The following is a 26,554-nucleotide window of genomic DNA, read 5'->3' as shown; positions in this document are numbered from 1 at the left end:
TGGAACAAAATTTAACTCAAAAAGGAAGGCCAGACTTGCTGGCCTGACAAAGACTGGAGAAGCCCTGAGACTATGGCCCCTGGACACCTTATCAGCTCAGTGATAGAGTCGCTCCTGAGGTTCACCCTTCAGTCAAAGATTGGACAGGCCCAAAAACCAAAATGAGACCATAGGGGCACACATCACCCCAGGGGCAAGGACTAGAAGGCAGGACGGAACAGGAAAGCTGGTAACAGGACACCCAAGGTTGAGAAAGGAGAATGGTGACATGTTGTGGGGTTGTTAACCAATGTCATAAAACAATATGTATACTAACTGTTTAATGAGAAACTAGTTTGTTCGGCAAACCTTCATCTAAAGTACAATAAAAAAAAAAAAGACCAGACTTGCTAACCTGACAGAGACTGGAGAAACCCTTAGAGTATGGCCTCTGGACACCCTTTCAGCTCAGTAATGAAGTCCACTCCTGAGGCTCATCCTTCAGCCAAAGATTGCACAGGCCCATAAAACAAAACAAGACTATAGGGGCACACCAGCCCTGGGGCAGGGCCTGAAGGGCAGGAGGGAACAGGAAAGCTGGTAATAGGGAAACCCAAGGTTGAGAAGGGAGAGTGGTGACATGTCATGGGGTTGTTAACCAGTGTCATAAAATAAAATGTATACTAATTGTTTAATGAGAAACTAGTTTGTTCTGTAAACATTTATCTAAAGAATAAAAAAAATGTTGTCGTTAGGTGCCGTCCAGTCGAGTTGATTTCAACTCATAGCAACTCTATGTATTGCAGAGTAGAACTGCCCCAGAGGGTTTTTTTGGCTGTAATCTTTAAAGAAGCAGATTGCCTGGTATTTCTTGGAGTGGCTGGGTAGATTCGAACTGCCAAACTTTTGGTTAGCAGCCGAGCACTTAACCATTGCACCACCAGGGCTCCCATTTTAAAAATACAGGTACCATATTTGAAAGAAATTTCCCCCAGTAAATTAAATTGAGAAGCCTGGCTAAGAAACCAGTTGGCCATCTCCACTAAGTTCTTGATGTTCAAGTTCCACAGCTTGGCCAGACCTTGGCTGTACTTCACAGTGTTTCCCTAACTCTGGTATCTCCCTTCCTCTAATTGTTTAATCCTTTTAAGAGTAATGAAATGATTTTGCCATGATAACAATGAACAACAAGCATACAGCACAAGTTTCTCATACTGCTTGGAGCAACGATCGTGCCTTATAACATCATAATAACAACGGCATAAATATTCCATTCATGTCATATCATTTTGTTTACACCATCTCAAGATATGTCTTATGGATACAGATCACCTTTAAGTAATCCAGTCTGGTATCTTTGTTTTGCCTTCCAATAGAATCTTTAAGAGCATCTACTATTCTAAGAAATTACCATTGTACTTGGGAAGGATGGTAACTTTCAATGACAATTTGTCATATGTCCTAACCTCTTATAGTTTATCAAGCCAGGCTTTGAGTAAAGATAGCTTTTTTTTTCCCCCTCCACTATTTCGAGACATTGAATTTTGCATTCATTGAGAAAAGTAATAAGTTCCCACCTTGAAAATTACACCTTGGCCACAGTTTAGAGCCTCTATCCATACTGCTATTCCAGTGATGGACCTCACACAGAGATACCGCAAACCACAATTATTTGGGGACACAACTGTCACCCATGATAAAATGAACATTCTTGTAAGAGGCTCTCCAGTAATTTCTTTTGTCTTCATCAATAGAGTAATTTGCTCTTTTGATGAGAAGTGATCCCAAATTACACAGCATAAAAATGGGTAATGCTACACATATTATCAGACTATTTGCAGACAACGCCGTAAATGGCTTATCTGTCTCATCCTATGAAAGGCATAACATCACAAATACTCGATCTCAGAAGCAAGTGTTAGGCTGCAAACTTAATTAAACGAAGTAAGAAGTGCATCACCTTGGTGTCCTTGAGATAGAGCGTAGAAATTCAAACCAACACAGTACCTTGATGACTGTTGAGAAGAAATTTTTACCGAGAAGAAATTTTTACCAAAAAAAAAAAAAAACCAAACCCACTGTGATCGAGTCGGTTCTGACTCACAGTGACCCTATAGGACAGAAGAGAATTACCTCACAGGGTTTACAAGGAGCAGCTGGAGGACTCAAACTGCCGACCTTTTGGTTAGCAGCCAAGTTTTCGACCACTGCACCATCACGGCTCCTAAATTCTTACAGTCAGTTACAAACCCAAAGACCGTAAAATTTGGAGAACTCAATTCTCAGTCATCAAATTTAGAAGTGCTAACAAAAGTCACTACAAAACAACCAAGAAGGAAAAATAGGAGGGGTTCCAGCATAACAGTGTGAATAGATTCAAGGTAGGAATTTCCTCTTCATTTGTTTATTTTGTAGTTATTGCTGAGAATATACACAGGAAAACATACAGTTCAATAGTTTCTACATGTACAATTCAGTGACATTGATTACATTCTTCGAAGGGTACAGCCATTCTCACCCCGCTTTTAGTAGTTGTTCCTCTGCCATTAACATAACCTCACTGCCCCCCAGGTGGTAGGCACCTATGTTTTCATCTTGTTGTTTTCTGTATTTTTCTCCAACTCTGAAGTAGTTCTTTAAAAAGGAGTCTTTAAAAGTACAGAAAAAACTACATGTAATAAAAGAAAATGAGATCACAGTGAAGGAAAAATAAATTGTATTTGACAGTGGGTCAGTGGACTTCTTGTATTCACGTAATGATTACCAAATATCTCTCCCACATTTGTAACAATGGTCCCTGGTCTTGGCCAAAACCAAAAAGGAAAAGAAAAAACCAAACCCTTTCTGTTGAGTCAATTCGGACTCATAGTGACCCTACAGGACAGGGTAGAACTGCCCTATGGAGTTTCCAAGGAGCCTGGTGGATTTGAACCGCCAACCTTTTGGTTAGCAGCTGTAGCACTTAACCACTATGCCACCAGGGTTTCCAGTCTTGGATAGTCACGTGAATTAAATATCCTAAATTTTTGTATCTAGGTTACAAAAAAAAAAACACAAGATTTTGTTGTACGTGTGTGTATGTGAGTGGGTGTGTAATAGGTGTGAATTTAAATTTGCCTTTCCCCAAATTACTAGTGATGTTAAGCATCTTTTCACATATTTCTTGGCCTTTTAGGGTTTCATCCTCTTAAGTTCCTAATCAAATAAGTTGCTCATTTTTTACTGAGTTTGATTTGCCCTTTTCTCACTGATTTATGGGAAACGTATTCTGGATACCAATCCTTTGTCAGTTACGTGCATTGCAACTATCTTCGCACAGGCTTTGGCTTGGATTTAACTTCATGGTATCTTTTGGTCATAGAGAAGTTTGTTTTAATATCATCAAATTTTAAGTGCTTTCCTTTATCCTTGGTTGGTTGGCCATTAGAGTCACCTGGAATTTTTTTTTAAATACTGCTGCCTAAAACTAAGCTATAGTGACAGAAGGCAGATCAGTGGTTGCCTAGGGCTGGGTTGGAGGGGTGCCTGGTACAAAGGGACATGAGGGAATTTGGGGTGCATGGAAATGTTCTTCAATTTGATTGTGGTGAAGATTACCCAGGTACATACATTTGACAAAATGCAACAAACTGTACACTGCAAGTGGGTGTATTTAACGTAAATTATGCTCTATAGCGTCACTATAAATCGAAGCTGACTTGATGGTAATGGGTTTTTTTGGGAACTGAAACTTAGTGGCCCCTAAGCAGTGACGCCCCCCGTTTCCCCAACCCTCCTGCCCCTGGTAACCACTAATGAACTCTCATTTCTATATATGTGCTAAATTCCAGATATGTCATATACGTGAGGATCCTTTTGTGACTGACTGACTTCCCTCGACAATGTTTTGAAGGTTCACCCATGCTGTGGGATATATCAGAGCCTCATTTCTCTTTATGACTCCGTAGTATTCCATGGCATGTATAGACCACATTTTGTTTACCCATTCATCTGCTGATGGATATTTAGGTTGCTAAATATTTTGTAAGCTTTGCTTACTTCACCTGGAGTTGTTTTTGCATTAGATGTAGGAACCTAATTTTCCCTCACGTCCATAGCAGACTCCTTTGTTTACTATGCTTAATTTTCGGGGAAAGGTACCAAATGCACCTAGCTCCCCAAGCCAAATTATCCCCCACAGCTAATCAATTGCCAAGTCCAGCTGTTCCAACATTTTTTTCAGATCTATCCCTTGCTTTCTTCCTAAAGGGCCAGCCTAGTTCCCATGTTCCTCTTATCTGGCAGATCCTAATAGCTGCCTCTGGTCCAGCCATCCTCCATCCTGCTCTCCCTCAGCCCAGAGTCTTTTTTCTAAAACGCAGATCTGAAGATATTACTGGCTGGCCCCCAATCCTTTGCCATCTTGTAAGATATAAGCTAGACTTTTTGTATAACATGTTACACTCTTTCTGCCTAACTCCGGTGGCCTTATCTCTCTCCATTGTCTCGCTCTCCATCTCCAGGGTGGGTTGAATGATGCTCTCCAGTTCCTTACTCCTCCCTGGCTCCATGCCCTTGCCAAAGTCTTATCACGTACATAGTGTATTTCCCCTCCCTTTGACCTTTTGGCCTCTGCCATGAGACTTGCTTAGCCAATAATGTGTGGCTGGAAGTATCACTGTGTCAGCTCTGTGACTAGGCCTTATGACATCTTGCATGTTTCTCCTTTCCCTTTATGCCTCTGCCCTCGCCATGAGAAGAGCATATCCTGGTCCAAACCAGATGATGAATACACAGAACAGAGTCACTTGGCATATCTGCAGCCCCACAGCTTAAAGCAAAGCCATCCAGTCGAGGTCTGCTGGCCTCCAGCTGACCCACAGATGCATGAACGTGCTCAACTGATAGGAGGAGAGTTCTCTAAGCCAGTGTGCAGACACCTAGACTAGCAACCCTTGTTACTGTAAGCCACTGAGATTTTGCATTTGTTATGCAGTAGTAGCTAACTAATACACTCACTTTATACCACAGAAACAATGTAGCAGTTGGCTTGCTGCAGAGTCTTTAGACATAAGGCTTTCTTTACCTGAAATGCATTCCCCAGTCCACCTCCTGGCAAACCCATCCACTGGACATATCCCAACTTAACCTGGAAGTCTAAACTCAAGCACCAGCTCTAGGAAGCCCTTTTATGACTCCCCTCAGTAGGCTGAGTCACTGTTTACCTAGTGCTCCCATCTTATACAGTCCTCCATTATAGCAATTACTGCTCTGTAATTGCTGGTTTATAGAATTACAAGCCTTTTGATCACTGGCACTAGCAAAATGCCTAGCTCCAAAAATTGGCACTAAATGAATCACAGAAAACAAACATCTCAAAGGGATGGGTAGGTAGAAGGGAGGAAGAGTCACAGCCTAGAACTGAAGAGTGCAGAAGTCTGCAGCCCAGACTCACATCACAATGTGGTTCTGACAACTGTGGGTGCTTTGGGACAGTTCACACGGTGATCAAAACTCATCCAATCACTGGACCACAGAATGGAAAGGAAAGGGAAGCAAAACTCTGTGGGCCTCTGCTGAAACCACACAGTGAAGGAGCAAAGAAAGGCCCATGGTATAGGACCCCCCAGGCTGTGTGGTTCGGAGAGAGTGGAACGGAGATAATCACACTGTCTGTGGCCACAGAGAAGGGCTGAAATAAGAGAAACTGCAATTAGAAGTAGCTATTAGGATGCACTTTCTGACTTTGGTAGGTGAGAATGGAACATGCATCACTAGCAGTAGGAGAGGCTCATTAAGAATGACAACAATGACAAGGAGGGTAATGATGAGGATGACCTAGAGACAGCAATAGGTCTGAAATGTCGTAAGTATAGTCCTACCACCAAAAGGAAGGTGGTGGCTAACTTTTCAGGTCCTAAATCTCAGGATTCATCCTGCTGAGAACAGAGGATTCATAGGTTCTAATAACAACAAAAATATCCCTTTCTGGGGCTATCAATTCTCCAAACTAGATTCCTCACTCTTTGACTGCTCTGCATTCTCTTACTGCCACCCTCAAAAACGTAGGCTCCCCCCCTACCATGTCCTTGGCTGGAATGCAAAATGCAATAATATTTGATCCTCCCATTCTGCAAGCCTGCTGCAAACTTAATTAAACGCCAGGCTGGGCTCCAAGAGGCCCTTTCAGCCCAGGAATCTCGCAGGGCTTAGCACACTGCGGGGCAAGATGCCACCCTTGCAGGCTGCTGATCACCCCTGTAAACCTGCTGAACACCTTGAAATCTAAACCATCCAAGGGTTCTCATTACCAAAGGATTATTGAGCCCTTATATTTAGAGACAATTTTCTATGCAAGTTATGAGTGCTCTCTAAGGAGTCGTCCTTAGCAGCTCTTCATGTGCTGGGAATCATGGACTCCTTAGAGAGTCCATTGAAAGCCATGGACCCACTTAAAAGCTTGTGAGCAGCCATCTAAGATACTCCACTGGACTCACCCCAACTGAGCACGGGAGAATGAAGAAAACCGAAGACACAAGGGAAAGATTAGTCCAAAGGACTAATGGATCACAGCTTACCACAGCCTCCACCAGACTGAGTTCAGCACAACTAGATGGTGCCCGGCTACCAACACTGACTGCTCTGATAGGGATCAAAATAGAGGGTCCCAGACAAAGCTGGAGAAAAATGTAGAATGAAATTCTAACTCACACACAAAAAAAAAAAAGATCAGACTTACTGGCTTGACAGAGACTGGAGAAACCCCAAGAATACAGCCTCTGGAAACCTTTTTAGCTCAGTAATGGAGTCACTCCTGAGGTTCGCCCTTCAGCCAAAGATTAGACAGACCCATATAACAAAACAAGGCTAAAGGGGCACACCAGCCCAGGGGCAAGGACTAGAAGGCAGGAGGGGACAGGAAAGCTGGTAATAGGGAACCCAAGGTGAAGAAGGAGAGAGTGTTGACATGTCGTAAGGTTGGTAACCAATGTCACAAAACAATATGTGTACCGTCTAATGAGAAGTTAGTTTGTTCTCTAAACCTTCATCTAAACTACAATAAAAAAGTAAAAAAAAAGAAAGCCATGGACCCATTTCCCAATGTAGCGAGCACTGCTCAGCGTAGCAGCTGGTGGTCTTCTGTTCCGGCCCTCCTACATCTGAACCCCTTTCTCTTGCATATTTTATGAGATGTGATGGAGGGCAAAGATCTCCTCTTGCAACAGGAACTGAAAATGCTCAACACTCTTTCCTGGCATTATGGCAGCTAAGGCACAGCCACATGACCTAGCCCTGTGTCATGTGCACCCAAGCCAAACTGACTCAGGAGACAGAGGAATCCGCTGGGGATCTCGCCTCTCGTCTCTCTCTCTCTGTCTTGCTGGTGTAGGCTGGCACAAAGGTCGTGGCAGTCGCAGTCAAGTCATGTGTCTGGCAAAGATGCAGGCGCAGGATGAGCTGGAGGCATCGAGGGTTCCAGAACAGTCCAGTGACTTGGTTTTAGGTGTTGTTCTTGGAAGCTGAGACTTCAGCCTGGTTCTCTAGCTCCTTCCTCCCCCATCAACATTCTGGGAGCTACCTTCATAAGCTCCATTTCTTTTGTTTCACCAACCAGAGTCAGTTATCTGTTGCTTGCAACCCAGAACCCTGAGTGATGGACACATACACACTCATTTTTATATGCAGTATCATGAAGTCTGAGACTAAGTGAAGTTGGTTAAGATCCTACAGCAATTAGTAGGCTGTTGTTTCCTGGCCAAGTGCACTCTTCTACATCTCTGTGATACGAGAGATGAGGCTTTGCAAACCACGTTTTGCCAGCTGTTCTCTTGTTGTTGCCAGCTGCCATCAAGTCAGCTCCAACTCATGGCAACCCCATGTACAACAAAACAAAACGTTGCCTGGTCCTGTGCCATCTTCACAACCATTGGTATGCTCAAGTCTGTTGTTGTCTCTGTTTTTTGAGTGCCTTCCAACCTAGAGGGCTCATCTTCCAGTACTGTACTGAACACTATTCTGCTATGATCCATAAGGTTCTCATTGGCTAATTTTCAGAAGTAGATCACCAGGCCTTTCTTCCTAGTGTGTCTTGGTCTAGAAGCTCCACTGAAACCTATCCACCATGTATGGCCCTGCTGCTATTTTAAACACTGGTGGCATAGCTTCCAGCATCGCAGCAACATGTAAGCCACCACAGTATGACAAACTGACAGACAGGTGGTATTAGGCTCTGGCACTAGGGGAGGCTAGAGGGAGACCACAGGGCTTGAGAAAGGAGAAGGGGCATACCCCTTCCTGTCTGCTTACCACCATTGCTCTATTACTCCAGCATTGCATCTTCACCGTGGCAGCAGCAATTCCTTCCTGTAACAGCAGCTGAGTCCGTTTGGACTTTTCCAGTAACTTGTAGAACCAGCTTCATTATGCTCCAGCCCAAGACACCAGCCTACTGGTGCCTCCTCCTTGAACCTTTGAGTTTCAGCTCTGAGGGGCCCCTCAGCTTCTAAGTTTTAATCATTCCAACTTCTCTTCCTCTATTTCCTCATCCCTACGGGTGGCAGAAGGAGCCCTGGTGGTGTAACAGTTAACGCTTGGCTGCTAACCACTAAAATCTTGGCAGTTTGAACCCAGCCAGTGGCTCCATAGAAGAAAGACCAGGTAATCTGCTTCCATAAAGATTACATCCAAGAAAATCCTATGGGGCAGTTCTACTCTGTCACACGGGGTCACTACAAGTCAGAATCAACTCAAAGGCACTCAACAACTAACTGGGGTGGTCGCTGCTATCTGCAGTTGCTACTTCTGAGATAACTTAGAGTGCTCTTTTTACCCTAGGTATCAACTTTATACCAAATAACTGCTGTGGTTTCTGTCTTATGACTGGACCCTGGAGAATACAGGTCCTAGCCTTAAGAAAAGCTAGGATGAGTATCCCATATGCCACCAGACGGAACAGAAACACACAAATAAGAAGGGGTAAACAATTACACCCAAGGCAAGATTTAAGGACTTGTAAAGTTTGAGGCTATGATGGTTGAGGTTGTGTGTCAACTTGGCTGGGCCATGCTTCTCAGTAGCAGTTATGATGTAGTTTGGCAGTTATGTAAGGGTGGAATCACCTCCATGGTGAGATCTGATATAATGGAATCTCCTCCATGATGAGACCTGATATAATGGAATCACTTCCATGGTGATATCTGATATAATATAATCTCCACGATGAGATCTACTATGAGCAGCCAATCAGTTGAAAGGGAGCTTCCTTGGAGGTATGGACTGCATCCAATAAATGTGGATATTATGGCAAAGCTCGGGATCCTGTATCTGGCTTGTCACCTGACCTCTGGTTTTTGGGACTTGAGTTAACAGCTTACCTGCCAATCTTGGGATCTGTCAGCCTTCGCAGCCTGTGAGCCAGAAGCCTACCATCTGACCTGCCGATCTTGGGTTTACCAGCCCTGCATATATGTGAGTCAAGAGAAGCCTCCAGCCTGACCCACAAGCTTGGGACTTTCCAGCCTCTACAACCGTGTAAGCCATTTCCTTTATATAAATATATAAAAGTATTTACACTTCACTGGCATTGCTTCTCTAGAGAATGTAGCCTAAGACAGGCCATGGGGGCACGTTCAAGCTATATAAGTGTAGCAAGCAGGATCACGGACACACCCGGATGGTTTCTGCAAAGTGGGGAGGTAAGAGGGGGATAGGACCAGGCATATCACAGACACTACAGACTCTCACACTCCTGTACCAGGCCCTGCAGAGTGGCTGCACCAGGAGAATGGACAGAATCCGAAAGAGGGCAGGTATGGCAAGGAGCCATGGGGAAGAGGGAGAAAAGCACTGGGCACAGAAGAAAAGAGTGAAGCCCTACCTAAAACCCTCTGCTTGCTTCCCACACCTAAATCACAGCAACGACATTGTAGCTAATAGTTATTGAGCTCTTACGATACGCAGGCCCTGAGCTAAGCACATCTGCAGGGATGACCACAGTCATCGGTTCCCAGATGCCTTCTGCTGTAAGGCACACCATTATGCAAGGTATCACTAAGAAAGAAAAAAATGCTGCCAATTAAACAATGACCTGCCGTTGACTCTAAGATGCATCCTAATTTTAGAGATGTTAAAACGTGGGGAAAAAAATGCTTCTTGGAATCAATGAAGCACAGCAGTTCATTCAACCCTTAGAGCAATCCCCATGGAGCAGGCACAGTGTGACTTAGGGGGTGAGAGGCTGAGTAACTAGTTCAAGGTCTCATGGTCAGCAAGTGGCAGAGCATGGGCCTGATCTTAGTCAGTGGGACTCCAGAGCCTGTCATGCTACTGGCGACTCTGCCCTGTGGTATCTTAAACCATTCAGAAGTCAGGGATCAAAACTTAGTGACTGATATGGATTGAATTGTGTCCCCCCAAAATACGTGTTGTAAATCCTAACCTCTGTGTAACCCTGTGGCTACAATCCCATTTGAGAATGGGTTGTTTTTGCTATGTTAATGAGATAGAATTAGTAACATCTTCAGATTTGAGACATAAAAAAAGATTAAACAAGCAAGTGGGAAGAGAGATGCCAAGCCATATGAAGATCACCCTGCAGGAGAAGTTCAAAGGGGCAAGGACCTTCCTCCAGAGCCAACAGAGACAGAAAGCCTTCCCCTAAAGTTGGCACCCTGAATTCGGACTTGTAGCCTCCTAAACTGTGAGGAAACAAATTTGTTAAAGTCACCCATTTATGGTATTTCTAGTATAACCGCACTAGACAACTAAGACAGTGAGTGTGAGCAAAGTCACTGAACTATTCTGAGCTGTCAGATGTCCAAAAGACATTAGCCATGAGCATCAAGTTGGTCAGTGTCAGAGAAAGGGCTCTTACTACTGAATTCCCTTCATGGCACAAAGCAATGCCAACATCCTAGCTGGCCGGAGGAGAAGGCTCACCAAGGCACCAACCACAGATGCAAATTGTATTAGTTTCCTCTTGCTGCTATAACAAATTATGACAAAGTCGATGCCTTAAAAAAACAACAGAAATTTATTCTCTGACAGTTCTGGAGCCAGAAATCTGAAATCAGTACCACTGGGTCAAAATCAAGGTGTTGGCAGGGACAGACTCCCTCTAAAGGCTCTAGGGGTGAATCTGTTCCTTGTCTCCTACAGCTTCTGGTGGCTACCGGAATTCCTTGGCTCAGGGCTGCTTCACTCCAATCTCTGCCTCCGTGGTCACTCTGCCTTCTCCTCTTCTGTGTCAAATCTGCCTCTCTCTTATGAAGACCCTTGTGATTGCATTTAGGGCCCACCTGGTTAATTGAGGCGATGCTCCCCATCTTAATATCCTTAGCTTAATCACATCTGCAAAGACTCCTTTTCCATGTAAGGTGACATTCACAGGTTCCATGGATTAGGACCCGGGTATAGTTGAGGGCCATTATTCAGCTGACCACACAAAGTAAAGGTAGAACATGTTGCCAGGGCCTCCCAAACCCAGATACTTGAGCAGATATGTACAAGTGGTTGAAATGCGAATCTATTTCTCAATTTTTCCAAACTTGTGACTGAAAATAAACTATCTCCTTTGCAAGTGAGCTTCTTGGATCAGGTGGACACTTGAGACTATGTTGGCATCTCCTGCCTCGTGGGGAGATGAGAGGGTGGAGGGGGTTAGAAGCTGGTGAAATGGACACAAAAAGAGAGAGTGGAGGGAGAGAGCAGGCTGTCTCATCAGGGGCAGAGTAATTGGGAGTGCGTAGCAAGGTGTATATGGGTTTTTGTGTGAGAGACTTGATTTGTAAACTTTCACTTAAAGCACAATAAAAATTATTAAAAAAAAAAAACTATCTCCTTTGTGCCTGAAATAACTATAATACATTAATGCTGTTGTCAGCTGCCATCAGAAACCCTGGTAGTTCTGTGGTTAAGAGCTACAGCTGCTAACCAAAAGGTCAGCAGTTCAAATCCACCAGGCACTCTTTGAAACTCTATGGGGCAGTTCTACTCTGTCCAACAGGGTCACTATGAGTCGGAATCGACTCGATGACAGTGGGTTTGCTTTTATTTTTGGTAGCTGCCATCAAGTGGTCCCCTGACTGATGAGGATTCCATGCACAACAGAACAAAATGCTGCCCGGTCCTATGATCAGTTAGGGATCGGACCGTTGTATTCCACAGAGTTTTCATTGGCTGATTTTCAGAAATAGATCACCAGGCCTTTCTTCCTAGTCCATCTTAGTCTGGAAGCTCTGCTGAAACCTGCTCAGCATCACAGCAGTACCCAAGTGTCCACTGACAGATGGGCAGTGGCTATGCATGAGATGCACTGGCCAGGAACTGAACTCAGGTCTCCCTCGTGGAAGGTGAGAATTCTACCAGTGAACCACCGTCTCATAATTACAATATAAACTGAGGTTACTTTGCTAATTCTGCAAAGGACTGGTTTGACAGATGGCTCCAGCCAGGTCTGACTGGACTTGGGGAACAGAGTCCTGGGTGGGAACTGATGGAACACTAGAATGCTTACAAGAAACTAGAGGGCAGTCGGCAGGGAAGAGACAAGATGGAGATCTACTCTGGAGAGAGGCAGACTAGACTCTGGGTTGAGCCTTAAGCTGTCAAAAGAAAACAAGCTGAGCCCAAATTAGGAAAAGGGGCAGGAGACACTTCATAGCGATGTACTGGGAAGGAATTCTGGATGGGATGATGACAGGAATGTTGAGGTGGGTCAGTCCTGCTTTGAACAATCCCTCTGAGAGAAAGACATCACAGGGGAAGTGGTAAAGATAGGCTATGGTTCAAAGGGCACAGTCTTATGGGCAGAACGTTCTGACCCGTTCCTTGGGAGCAGCAGAAGGAGAGGAGCCCTCTGTTTATGGGCTGTCCATACCGTCTGTGCAAGTACGTCTCGCTCGCCTTCTGGAACCCAGAGGCAAGACCCACAGACGTCACAATGAGGCCCTCCTCTTCTGAAGACCACGAGCACATGCAAACACACAGACACCCCATGCCCCCACCCCACACACAAATGCTTTATTAAGCCTGAGTCCAAAACTTACACAAACAAGAAACGTGACTAAAAAGTCATCCCTGGCATCATCCACATTTCCTGATACATGGACATTGACAGTCATTAACCAGCTGCCGTCAAGCCGACTCCGGTGGATGGCGACCCCGTGGGCATCAGAGCAGAACTGTGCTCCGTAAGTTTTCAGTGGCTGATCATTCGGAAGGAGATCAGCAGAGCTTTCTTCTCGGTCACTTCTGGGTGGGCTCGAACCTCCAACCTTTCAGTTTGTAGCCAAGTGGGTTAACTGTTTGCAATACCCAGGGACTCTGACATTTAGGAAATACCCACTACGAACAGATTGTGTGTTAAGTACTGTATATATGTATTATATAATCTAGTCCTCATGCCCACTCTCTCAAGCAGGATTATATCCATTTTACAGATAAGAACACTGAGGCTCAGAGAGGTTAAGTCATTGCCCCAAGACACAGTTCGAGGAATCCAAGTCAATGTGATCGAAAGCCCATGCTTATTCTGCTACAACATGTTGCCTGTCTAGGAGCTCTAGCCCAAGCTAGAAACGCGGCCTTGAATGAGGAGCATAAGGGCAGCAGAAATCATTAAAATATGGTGTATGTAATGATAAGGAGCCCTGGTGGCACAGTGGTTAAGTGCTTGGCTGCTAACCAAAAGGGTGGCAATTTGAACCCACCAGCAGCTCCATGGCAGAAAGATGTGGCAGTCTGCTTCCATAAAGATTACGGCCTTAGAAGCTCTAGGGGGGCAGTTCTACTCTGTCCTATAGTGTCGCCACGAGTTGGAATTGACTTGACAGCAGTGGGTATATATAATGATATAGCATATAATATCATCAGATAACATATCCTTACATAATAAAATATCATCATATGATACAATAGAAATGACCCACCTCCAACCCTAGTTGTGATGTTAAACTAGAAGTCCCTCCGCAAGCAAGCCCTGCCCTAGCTTGTGCTTTCCCAGGCACCCTACCTATAGGACCCACCCCAAACCCTCCACCAACGGATCAAAGGAAACTTGGTATCATCACTGAGCTTGTCTCCTGGCACTCCTCCGACTGCCACTCGCTGTACCATATGGAAACTCAATATGCAAGCAGCATCCAGCAAAATGGGGGGGCGGGATAAGCAGAGTCGGGATCAGCTTGTCAGACAAAGCAGGCGACTGTTTTTATGAAGGCCATCAGGAGAACAGGGAGAAGAATGTCAACAGATGCTGTGAAAACACACCCTGAGAAACCTGTAGCCTCTCTGATAAGTAAGCGACGAACACACCCTCACCCATGCGTCATAGTTTGCCCCTACAGAGAACGAGCCTCAGTGGCACACTGGCACGTTCCTCTGTTATGGACTAAACTGTGCTCCCCCAAAATATGTGTTGGAGTTCAGACCCCAATACTTGTGGATGTAATCCTTTTTGGAAACTGGATTTTCTTTGTTACATTGATGAGGTCATATCAGTGTTGACGAAGAATACTGAATATACTACAGACTTCCAGAAGAACGAACAAATCTGTCTTGGAAGATATACAGCTAGGATGCTCACTAGAAGCAAGGATGGCGAGACTTCATCTCACGTACTTTGGCCATGTTATCAGGAAGGACCAGTCCCTGGAGAAGGACATCATGCTTGGTAAAGCAGAGGGTCAGCAGAAAACAGGAAGACCCTCAATGAGATGGGCTGACACAGTGGCTGCAACAATGGGCGTAAGCAGAACAACGACTGTGAGGGTGGCGCAGGACCGGGCAGTGTTTTGTTTCATTCTATTGTACATGAGTTGCTGTGAGTTGGAAACAACCCGATAGCACCTAACAACAACAATCAGTGCAGGGCGTGTCCTAAATCTAACCACTTCTGAGTGACATAAAGGGCAGCATAGACTCAGAGTCAAGCAAGCAGACATGGGCGAAGACAGACGCTATCAGAAGATGGTAGAGGCAGATGCATCTACATTCCCGGGCTCAACAGTTAAGCTCAGACGTAACTCATGTCACTGAATTGTACCATGAAGAATGCTGAAATGGCAAAGGATTTGTTACATGTGTATTTATCACAATTAAAAAAAAATTTTTTAACAAGGGTTGAAACCATGAGGTGGTGGAATGGTTTGGGAGCCCCCTCAAGTTTTCTGTATTTTTTCCCTTAGACAGTGTGCCGCTGTCTGCCTTTCTGGGCTGCTCCGTGGCTCTCATTTGGTGAGCTGCAAACTCCCTTAGAGATCTAGATTGAAATGCAGGTGCCTGGACTTCACCCTTACAGATTCTAAGTCATTGAGTCTAAGGTGGGGCCCAGGTATCTGCATTTTTGTTAAGTAGCCCAAGTGATTCTGGTGGTCTCTGAAGGTTGCAATCCATAGAATGAGACTTTTGACTGTCCCTTCGTCACCTGCAGGAAAGTTCTTCTCTCTGACCTCTGCAACAGTAAGGCACTGGCTTGAAAAGGAAAGGTAAGGGTACCTAGAATCACAGGGGATCATCCAAAAAGCAACCTCTCCAGCAGTACCCAGACAAAAAGCAAGTTATAAGTAGCCTTCCACCAGTGGTCGTCAATCTTGGCTGAACATCAGTCTTGTGAGGATTTTTTTTTTTTTTTTTTTAATGCCTAGGCCTCATTCTGAAAACGCTGGTGGCATAGTAGTTAAGAGTTCAGCTGCTAATCAAAAAGTTGGCAGGTCGAATCCACCAGCTGCTCCTTGGAAACCCTATGGGGCAGTTCCACTCTGTCCTATAGGATCACTATGAGTCGGAATTGACTTGATGGCAACGGGTTTGGGTTTTTTTAGGCCTCTTTCCGGATGTGATTGAATCAGAACCTCCAGAGGGGAACCAGGTACCAGTGTTTTTCTAAAACACCACAGGCTGGCTTCTTGCTTCTCTCCATGCCCACCCCATCCTAACACACTTCCTGATCAGACTGCTCAGAAAACACTCATTCAAATGGTAGCATCAGTCTTCAGCATCTTAAACCAAAAAAAAAAAAACCAAACCCATTGCCATCAAGTCAATTCCGACTCATAGTGACCCTACAGGACAGAGTAGAAGAGTCTCCAAGGAGCACCTGGCAGATTCGAACTGCTGACCCTTTGGTTAGCAGCCATAGCACTTAGCTACTATGCTACCAGGGTTTCCTTTAGTGTCTTAGCCAAACATAATTAAGGAAGTAAATAATTCATGGAAAATCAAATAACAGATCCAAATCCCAAATTAAGCTGTCCTTTTTCCCCTGCATGTTTAACTGTGCCTTGTGTTTGCAGTGCCCCAAAACTGGTCAACTGCAAAGGGCCTGAGTCTGCTTCCAGAAAATAATTCCCATGTGTGAATCACTTTCACAAGGGTAAAGCCCACACTAGGTGTTAGTCATCTGGTGCTGCTATAACAGAAATACCACAAGTGGATGGCTTCAACAAACAGAAGTTTATTCTCTCAACAGTCTAGCAGGCTAGAAGTCCAGATGCAGGGCATCAGCTCCGGGGCAAGGCTTTTTCTGTCAGCCCTGAAGGAAGGTCCTTGTCATCAGTCTTCCTCTGGACTTGGAGCTTCTCCGGCACAGGAACCGTGAGTTCAAAGGACGCACTCTGCTCCCCACGCTGCCTTCCTGGTGGTATGAGATCCCCATGTCTCTCTGCTCGCTTCTCTCTTTTATATCTCAAAAGAGATTGACTTAAGACAAAATCTAATCTGGTAGATTGAGTCCTGATTCATTAACAAACCTGCCGCTAAGCCTATCTCATCAACGTCATAGAGATAGGATTTACAACACATAGGGAAATCACATCAGATGGTAAAATGGCAGATAATTGCACAGTACTGGGAATCATGGCCTAGCCAAACTGATACACATATTTTCAGGGGACACAATTCAATCCACGGCATTAGGTCTGGAAGGAATTTTCGTAAGTATGATCTCATTTGATCCTTGTAACATTCTCCAGTTCATTCATTTATTCAACAAATACCTTCTGAAGACCTACTGTGTGCCGGGCACTATGCCGGTGTGGAGGACACAGCAGAAAATAGGGATGGCCCTGTCCTTGTATGTCTTGAAGACCTACTATGTGCCAGGCACTGTGCTGGTGTGGAGGATACAGCAGAGACCAGAGATGCCCCTGTCCCTGCCCGGGGCCCTGCCTTCAGGCCACAAGTGACCTGGTCTACAGACAGCACAGAGAAAAGAAAGACCAGGATAGTGGAAACACCAAGTGGAACTGGAGTGCACCAAAAGCCTCTAACCAAGACAAGGGGCAGGGCGGGAAACCTTCTGGGAAGCCACACACAAGCCATAGCCCAAAGGATAAGGAGGAGATGGGTCTGGCAAAATGCTGAGGGACAGCATTCCTGGCGGAGAGATGGAGAGAAAGGAAAACTGAAGCTCTGGAGAGAGATGGGCAGGGGTGGGGAGCGGGAGGCATGAGGTTGCAGGAAGCAGCAAGGGCCAGATCAGAACGGGCTTTGTAAAGATGCTATGGAAACTGAACTTTTAAACTGAGAAATGCCGGAAGTGCTTGAAGGGGCTTAGGAAGGGAACTACAACCAGACCCGCCAGCTGGGAAGGATATCCTCGTACTTGTGGAGAATGGTCTGCAGCAGGGAGATGATGGAGCGGAGACATGGGATGAAGAGAAATGGCTCAATGGAGAGGCATTTAAATCAGGGCTCAGCAGATGGTTTCTCTAAAGAACCAGATAATAAATATCTTCTGCTTTGCAGACCACATAGTCTCTGTCGCAATTACTACTGCAGTTGTTCGAACACATAGGCAATGTGTAAATGAGCAGGCATGGCTGTGTACCAATAAAACTTTACGAAAACAGAAGGTGGCCCGGATTTGGCCCGGGGGCTGTTGTTTGCCAACCCTAGATGTAAAGGATCACATCAACAAGGCTTGGTGGCTAAAAAAAAAAAAAAAAAGGTGGCTAGTTAGAGGAAAAAAAAAAACAATGTGTCATTGTCCAGTCAGTTCTGACTCATGGTGACCCCCATGTGTTACAGAATAGGATTTCCTTAGCTGGAATCGTTATGGAAGCAGATCACCAAGTCTTTCTTCCGTGGCACTGCTAGGTAGATTTGAACCATCAACCTTTCGATCAGCAGCCAAGGACAAACCATCTGTGCCACCCAGGGACCACTGATTAGATACACGGGGCATAAGGAGAGGAGAAGTCAGGATGATGCTCTGCATGTGTGTAAAGCAGATATGGTCATTCCTGACTCATACAACAGGAACCTGAGAAGCAGAGAGGGCCAGCAGTTCAACAGGACACAGCCACAACACAAATCTTCTTAACAGTGTCTCTTGCGACCTCTCAGAAATCACAAACATCATATACACACAGACACACACACACAGACACAGACACACACACAAACTCATCCTTCTCCTTTTTTAAGTTGGCTTACCTTGACCACACAAGCTTTCAACTGATTTCCTTAATCCATTCTGCACACGGCCCTCCAGTGTAAACACAGAACACATCTAAATCAACTCCATGCCTTCCATGGCCTCGGGCCCCCGCAGAGGGACATTCGCAGTCTGCCACCGTGAAGCCCTAATGCTTGTAATGAGATGACCAGTTAACCCTGACCTGGCCTGTCTGCAGAGCAATAAAGGCCTTTGCCTCCGGTGTTGCTGGAAACATTCCATTCACCCACTCTCCCAGTGCAATCAACCCGCCAGACCTGTCCTGTCATGAATCAGCTGAGTTCCTCTCCAACAACCAGGCACACTGGCAGCCACGTGAGTGGGCAGATACAAGCACCTCAGGGCCTGCCTTGCCTCAGAGCATCCCAGAGGGTATGGCCAGCTTCTGAAGCCCTTGTTCTGTTCAACCCCAGCGTCGTCAGACTCTCTGGCTATATATACATTTTCCTGCCTCTGGATTGAGTACAAGCCCTTGGCCAGCCAGCACCAGGTTCCTGCCTCACATGTTCAACGCTTCCCTTCGTGACGATGGTTCTTACCAAGACTGTACATGTAACTCCAGCCTCCACCCCACTCCTGGCCACTGACTTACATTTCTACCTCCTTTAAGCCATCCCACAGGAGCCCTGGTGGCGCAGCAGTTAAGCACTCGGCTGCTAACAGAAATGTCAGCTGTTTAAACCTACCAGCCACTCTTTAGAAGAGGCCTGGCAATCTGCTTCCATAAAGGTTGTTGTTGTCATTGTTAGGTGTTGTTGAGTCAGTTCCAACTCATAGCGACCCTCTATGTACAACACTGCCCGGTCTTGGGCCATTCTCACCATTGTTGTTATGCTTAAGTCTATTGTTGCAGCCACTGTGTCAATCCATCTTGTTGAGGGTCTTCCTCTTTTTCACTGACCCTCTAACTTACCAAGCATGATGTCCTTCTCCAGGGACTGGTCCCTCCTGATAACATGTCCAAAGTACTGAGAAGAAGTCTTGCCATCCTTACTTCCAAGGAACACTGTGGCTGTACTTCTTCCATGACAGCCTTGTTAGTTTTTCTGGCAGTCCATGGTATGTTCAATACTCTTTGCCAACAACATAAAGATTAAAGGCTAGGAGACCATAAAGATTACAGCCAAAGAAACCCCGTGGGGCAGTTCTACTTTGTCACATGGGGTTGCTATGAGTCAGAATCGACTCGACGGCACCCAATGACATCAACATAAGCATCTTCACTTAGATACCTCACCATCCACACAAAGGACATATTCGTAGCTCATCAGTCAATGCTTGGTGAATTCATGTTTCCCAAAGCAATTATCTTCCCCTCCAAGTTCATCTCGCTCTTCCAAATATTCCATTTCCATCCTGGGCCTCTACTGTTCTCAAACTGCATTATAATTGCATCAAGTGGATTCTAACTCAAGGCAACTCCATGTATATCAGAATAGAGCTGTGCTCTACAAGGTTTTCAATGGCTGATTTTTCAGAAGTAGATCTCCAGACCTTTCTTTCTTCCAAAGTGCCTCTGGGTGGGCTCAAACCACCAGTCTTTCAGTTAACAGCCAAGTGCACCACCCAGCGACTCCCCTTGGGATCAGACTAGACAGTTTTATCTCCTCCATATATCCAGTCAGTTATCTGGTCCTTTCCATTCCTCCTCCTTCTAAGTGTCTCTCAAATTCCTGTAACCTCAGGTCGTCACGGCCATTGGGTGGAATATTGCAATGATCATTAATTGGTCCCTTGGCCTTGTTTTTTCTCAAGAATCCAACTCGTTCAATTATCCGATGCCAGATTACCCTACAAAACACCTACAAAGATACCACTAGCTAATGTCATGACTTATCCAAAAACCCTTAAATTCTCTCTGATCCCAAGCTCTGAGAATAAGAACATCTCACATTATCACACATAGTTGATAGTTTACACAGGTGTTTTAATGTAGCCTATATTCTTCTTACCATCCCACTATTTTGTTGCATCCTTAACAAAATGCTACATGGAACAGCACTTCTACATCAGGAAGGAGATTAGAGGGAAATAAAAGGAGTGGGGAGAGATGGCACTTTCCCACCTTGGTATAAGATACCACTGAGTAAGGGAGAAAAAGCCAGGAGAATTCAAAGAAAAGAACACAGCCAGCTGGGAAGACCAAGCTTTGTCCCAGCTCTACCACCAAGACACTCTCAGACCTTAGAAAGGTCATAACTCTTCTGGGTCTCAGTTTTACTATCTGTAACGGGGGTAAATAATCATTATTCTACCTATATGCCTTCTTGAAAGAAAAATAAAGTACTAGACATATGTCCTACTGCTAGGGTTTTCTTTTTTATGTTAATTAGGTTATAGCCAGAGCCTTGGTGGCACAGCAGTTAAGAGCTCGGTTGCTAACCAAAAGGTCAGCATTTCAAATCCACCAGCTGCTCCTTGGAAACCCTATAGGGTGGTTCCATTCTGTTCTATAGGGTCGCTATGAGTCAGAATCATGGAAACGGGTTTGGTTTTTGGATTTAGGTTATACCCAAGGAAAGTGGGTCCTAAACCTAACCACTTCTGAGTTATAGGAACAGCAGAATACGCACAGAGACACATACATGGGGGAAGACAGACGCCATGTGAGGACAGTCTACAAACTAAGGAAGGCAGAGGAACCAAGGGGCACCCAGTGCTACCAACAAGAAAGTAATCCATATATGGCCAAGACCCTGATTGGAACTTTTAGCCTCCAGATCTGTGAGAAAATAAACATCTGCTCTTTGAAGTTACCCACCTGGGGAATTTGTACTCAGCAGCATTAGGGCACTAAGAGACACACCACACTAGGGGACGGCCTCATCCCATTTTGCAACCCCCGTGCATGTCAACAGGGCCAAAAACTACCCCTGAGCATCTTCTTGAAAGTCACAGGAGGCTGTACACACATCAAAGGGCAGAAGATAAAACCTCCTCCATGGTGTCCAATTACACCCTGGACATAGGTACTTTGGAGAGACCTGAATGCCAGCTCTCTCCAAACATCTCATTGGTGAAGTGCCCATGGCTTTGGAGTGCTAAGAGCCCCCCAGTGTGATGAAACATCCAGTCTGTTTCACAAAAAGACTCAAAACTCTCCTTTGCCAGTGAATCACTCTGAACAATAAGCCTTTCGCCACGCTCCCCCAGCAAGGACTCATCAGCTGTTGCTTCCACTGCTGGCAAGCATGCAGATTTTTTCCATTCGAAATTGAAGTATTTATTAGTGCTGTGTATTCATTAGCATGCCTTGCCCCCCAGGGCATACCCAGGCAGCCTTCCTTTCAGGTGCCTGGGGACTCATCCAACAGCGTTCATTTGCCCAGAACACACAGTGAGTACCTAAACGGATGGCCTCCAAGGACATCCAAAGGTTGGGCTATCTCAGTCCCAGTGCTTCTCAATCTTCTTGCTGTTAGCTGCCGCTGAGTCAGTTCTGACGCATGGTGATCCCATGTGTGCAGAGTGGAACTACTCCATAGGGTTTTCAAGGCTGTGATCTTTCAGAAGCAGAATGCCAGGCCTGTCTTCTGAGGGGCCTGTGGGTGGGTTCGAACGGCCAACCCTTCAGTTGGGCACTTAACTGTTTGTGTCACTCAGTGATTCCCTCTATATCTTGGCACCATAAATAGCAAATGAAACAGAGAAGATGTATAAACAGTTAAGCAAAAGATCAGATTACAAAACCTTAACCTTCTTTGGCCTGGCTCCACATCCAAAAAAACCAAACCCGTTGCCATCGAGTCAATTCTGACTCCTAGAGACTCTGTAACACAGAGAAGAACTGCTCCATAGAGTTTCCAAGGAGCCCTTGGTGGGTCTGAACTGCCACTCTACCTCTTAACCACTACGCCACCAGGGTTTCCTGGCTCCATAAGGAATATGGTAAACGCATCCCCAGCTGCCCAAACCACCTGACATCCCAGCCTCTGCCTCTGTGGCACAGTGATGTCCCCACACTGGAAGAATTTGATGCTGCTGCTGCTGCTGAAGCTCTTATCTAGACCAGCCAAAATCTCAACAACAGATCACCCCCAGGACGCACCTTACAGTAGGAAGCAGGATTACATGTCTCGAACCCCGACGGAGCATCAGAAAGGGGGAAGCGAAGCAAAGGGTCAATTTTCACTTTCACTATAAAGCGTGCTGTTGTAGTGGTGGTTACCTATTATTGAGCTGGCCCCGTGACACACGGTGACCCCACACACAATGGAACGAAATGCTGCTCGGTCCTGCGCCATCCCTGTGACTAGCTGCAGGTCAGACCATTGTGATTCACAGGGTTTTCACTGGATTTTCAGAAGTAGATCGCCAGGCCTTTCTTCCTAGTCCTTAGCCTGGAAGCTCCACTGAAACCTGTTCATCATCGTAGTAGCACATAAAGCCTCCACTGACAGACGGGTGGCAGCTGCATGTGAGGTGCATTGGCCGGGAATCGAACCTGGGTCTCCTGCATGATAGGTGGGAATTCTACCACTGAGCCACCAATGCCTCACACTGCCCTTGTTGGCCTTCATCTGACAATTTCAGGCTTATGCTACAGACGCTCAATGGATTCCACTGCCACTTCTCCTTCTTTTGCTCTGGAAGGTACCCTTGCCATTTCTCCTCTTTTTTTCTGAGTCAGTGGAGCAGAATCAGAACATTAAAGATGGAGAGAATTGATGAAAGAAGGAAGTACACGCAAACACCCCTCTGGGGGAAAAAATCACCTGCCACGCTATCTGTCACTTCCAGATCCTTGTCATATGCAGCCCCTCACAAAGCTCTAGTCGGCTAAATACTGACATCGGCAATGTTTGGGGGCATATTCAAAGTATGTGCACAGATTGCTCATGTAAGTTTTCACTGGAGGCATCTTCTTTGCCATCAGAATGACAACTAGTAGGAAGTGAACAGGGCTGGGGACACAAATAAATTAGAGGGAGTTGAGAAGAAGGTAGTAGCCCTAGCCTTTGCCAGGGTCCCCTGCTCCCTGGAGCCTGACCAGGCAAGACCATGAGCCAAGCTCTCTCAGAGAGACAGAGGCACCACTTCCTTCCCTTCCCACCGCCAGTCACTTGGGCAGCCTTGCCAAGATGACAAACACCACAAGAGGGAAGGGAGGGGTGGGAGCATATCAGAATCTCCCAGGGAGAAGACTGCCAAGATGTAAAGCAAACTGAAAAAAGCAAGTAGCAACACCACAGACAGTAGGTTTCCATTTGTTTTTCAGGAAACACAAAACAAAATTACATTTCCAGATGTACATATAACAAAAAAAAACCCAAACCTGTTGCCACTGAGTCAATTCTGACTCATAGCACCCCTACAGGACACAGTAGAACTGCCCATAGAGCTTCCAAGGAGCTCCTGGTGGATTCGAACTGCCCACCTTTTCGTTAGATGCTGTAGCTCTTAACCACCAGGGTTTCTGATGTACATATACACATATGCAAAAGCATAGAGCGATCAGACTACTCAGCAGCAGGAAAACTGATGCCCAAACCATACTAAGATGGTTGAATGCTGTACGCGTATTAAAATGACAGTAGGTAAAGTCATTTTTAATATAAAAATGACACAGAACACAGAGACTGAATCCCCCTGTGCAAAAATGTGTGCGTGTCCAAATATCAGTAAAGAGAAGAGAGAGATCTAGGTTACAGTCAGGGTTCTCATTGCTGCGAAGTTGATTTAAAGCCTACTCAGACACTACACGGAAATGGGAACCAGTCTATATTTCAATATTTAAAAAGCGCAATAAAGTTACTTTTCTTTTTTGGAACCCAAGGTCAAGAAGGGGAGAGTGCTGACATGTCTGTGGGGTTGGCAACCAATGTCACAAAACAATATGTGTATTAATTAATGGGAAACTAGTTTGCTCTGTATTCCTTCATCTAAAGTACAAGAAAAAAATTTTTTAGTTTTCTTTTTTTAAAGAAAAATCTGGAGGATTTACCAAGTTTACCAAGGGCTCCTTGGAAACTCTATGGAGCAGTTCTTCTCTGTCTTACAGAGTCTCTAGGAGTCAGAATTGACTCGATGGCAACGGGTTTGGTTTTTTTGGATGTGGAGCCAAAGAAGGTTAAGGTTTTGTAATCTGATCTTTTGCTTAACTGTTTATACATCTTCTCTGTTTCATTTGCTATTTATGGTGCCAAGATATAGAGGGAATCACTGAGTGACACAAACAGTTAAGTGCCCAACTGAAGGGCTGGCCGTTCGAACCCACCCACAGGCCCCTCAGAAGACAGGCCTGGCATTCTGCTTCTGAAAGATCACAGCCTTGAAAACCCTATGGAGTAGTTCCACTCTGCACACATGGTTACCAGCTCAATAATAGGTAACCACCACTACAACTGATGAGAAGAAAGAAAAATCTGGAAGGATACCCACTAAACTGATGACAATTCTTGACTGGTTGACCACTGGGGAGGGGACAGGAATAGTGAAGGGGCTTTCACTTAATTTTTTTTTTTTTTTAATTTTTAAATTAAAAAAAAAATTTTTTTTTTAATTTTTAAATTAAATTTTTTTTTTTTTTTTAATAACGAGAATATATTTATGCTCCTATGAGTCCAAAGAAAGGCATGAGGCCTTGGAGACACACACAGACCCTCCACCCCTCCCACCCCTTCCCCATCCACCAGTAGAAAACCACTGCTTTAAACTCAAAGTGAAGACTTCTCATCTACACACACCCCTTAACTTCACATGAAAGCAAACCTGCAAAGATCATAAAAATCTTGATATTTGCAAACAGCTGTTCAATCTATCCAGTCTCTTTCTTCCCAGGGCCATCAAAAAGAGGATATTGGCCTTGGACTGGGCCAAGCAGCATTTCCCATGGTATTCCCTCCTCAGAGTCCCTGGATAGTACAAACGGCTCAGCTGCTAACCAAAAGACCAGGCAGTTCAAATCTGCCCAGGGCACCTAGAAAGAAAGGCCTGGCAATCTCCTTTCGAAAGTTCTCAGCCATTGAAAACCCTCTAGGGCACAGTTTGACTCTGACACATATGAGTCAGAATTGACTCAATGACAACTGGTTTTTTGGTCCCCTCATTGGCCTTCTTTCCAGGTCTACCAGGTCGTATCTTCCTGGCCTACCCCCAGGCTTCTTTGCTCCTTTCATTAAGATACCATTTAGCAAAGTCTCTGTAAATCCCTGTCAGTACACTTCCGATTAACAGTGACAGCACAAGCCTCCCCTACTTTATTCCCAAATCACAGCCTGAAAATAAACACTCAGTTCAGAGAGCAATTGGATGCATTTGAAGTTAACAAAGCCACAATGCCTTCAACCTGACAGGCTGTTATGAGTAAAACTCCTTCCACGAGCAACATTTTGCTTCAGCTCCAAAAAGGGGAAAAATAAATCTGAAAGGCTGATGAATAGAAATGGAATTACAGAAAATGGTCTGTCATTAACCATTTCCTTCCCACTAACCCAAGAGTCTTGCTGCTCTCCACCCCTAGGCCCCACCCCCTGCATCCTGAATATATATAACTGGGGTCAGCGGCTCTGTAGTTGAGGTGTTGGAACCTGGACTTGAATGGTCATGGTCAAGGGCTCCAGGCAGGGCAAGGGTGCAGAATCAATCAAACCACATTTCTGCCCGTACCAGACTTCTGGATCTGTTTAGTTCTCCAGGCGAAATAACAAACAGGCTGGCTCACTTCCTTTCACCCCCTTGAACTCTGAGCATCGCCCCCACAGGACACATGAGAAAGGGTTTTCTGCAGGTAGGCCCCCCCCCCACCCCAGGCCTGTTCCCCAGGATGAGAGCCCCTCTGTCTAAGCTGCACCCAAAACCTTTCACTCTCCCTACTTCACCCTGTTCCTGGGGCCATCTGCTGAACATAGGACTTTGTCATGGGTGGAATAAATTGGGAACTAAGAGGATCTCGGGCTCAATTCGCTCACAGAACTTTCCACAGCCTCAAAAGCCACTGGTACATAAATTCCAAGAACAGTGAGCCTCCTGAAATCAAACCCCAGCCCTCTCCCCTCACCCAAAAAAAGACGCTATTCCTTGGGGGGCCTCAATCCATGCTGAAAGCCACATGGATTCAAGGTCAAAGCCCATTAACTCAGACGCCACAAAGCATCTTTGGTAGACTCAAGCTGCTGCCCTTTTCAGGTTTACTGAGCA

At 45.3% G+C, this 26,554-nt stretch overlaps 1 protein-coding gene and 1 non-coding gene across 4 annotated transcripts in view; both read right to left on the bottom strand.

Annotated features, from left to right (window-relative positions):
- SLC39A11 (solute carrier family 39 member 11) overlaps positions 1-26,554 on the bottom strand; it is a 450,990-nt gene that overhangs the window by 368,211 nt on the left and 56,225 nt on the right. The window lies entirely within an intron of this gene.
- Positions 22,839-22,909, bottom strand: TRNAD-AUC (transfer RNA aspartic acid (anticodon AUC)). Its single transcript has one exon. It is a non-coding gene; the product is annotated as a tRNA-Asp (tRNA).

Source organism: Loxodonta africana, chromosome 18 (genome assembly GCF_030014295.1).
Source record: "Loxodonta africana isolate mLoxAfr1 chromosome 18, mLoxAfr1.hap2, whole genome shotgun sequence".
In the NCBI taxonomy this organism is placed as follows: Eukaryota; Metazoa; Chordata; class Mammalia; order Proboscidea; family Elephantidae; genus Loxodonta; species Loxodonta africana.
The sequence above is the reverse complement of the archived record's forward strand: the minus strand, read 5'-3'. Positions and strand labels throughout refer to the sequence as shown.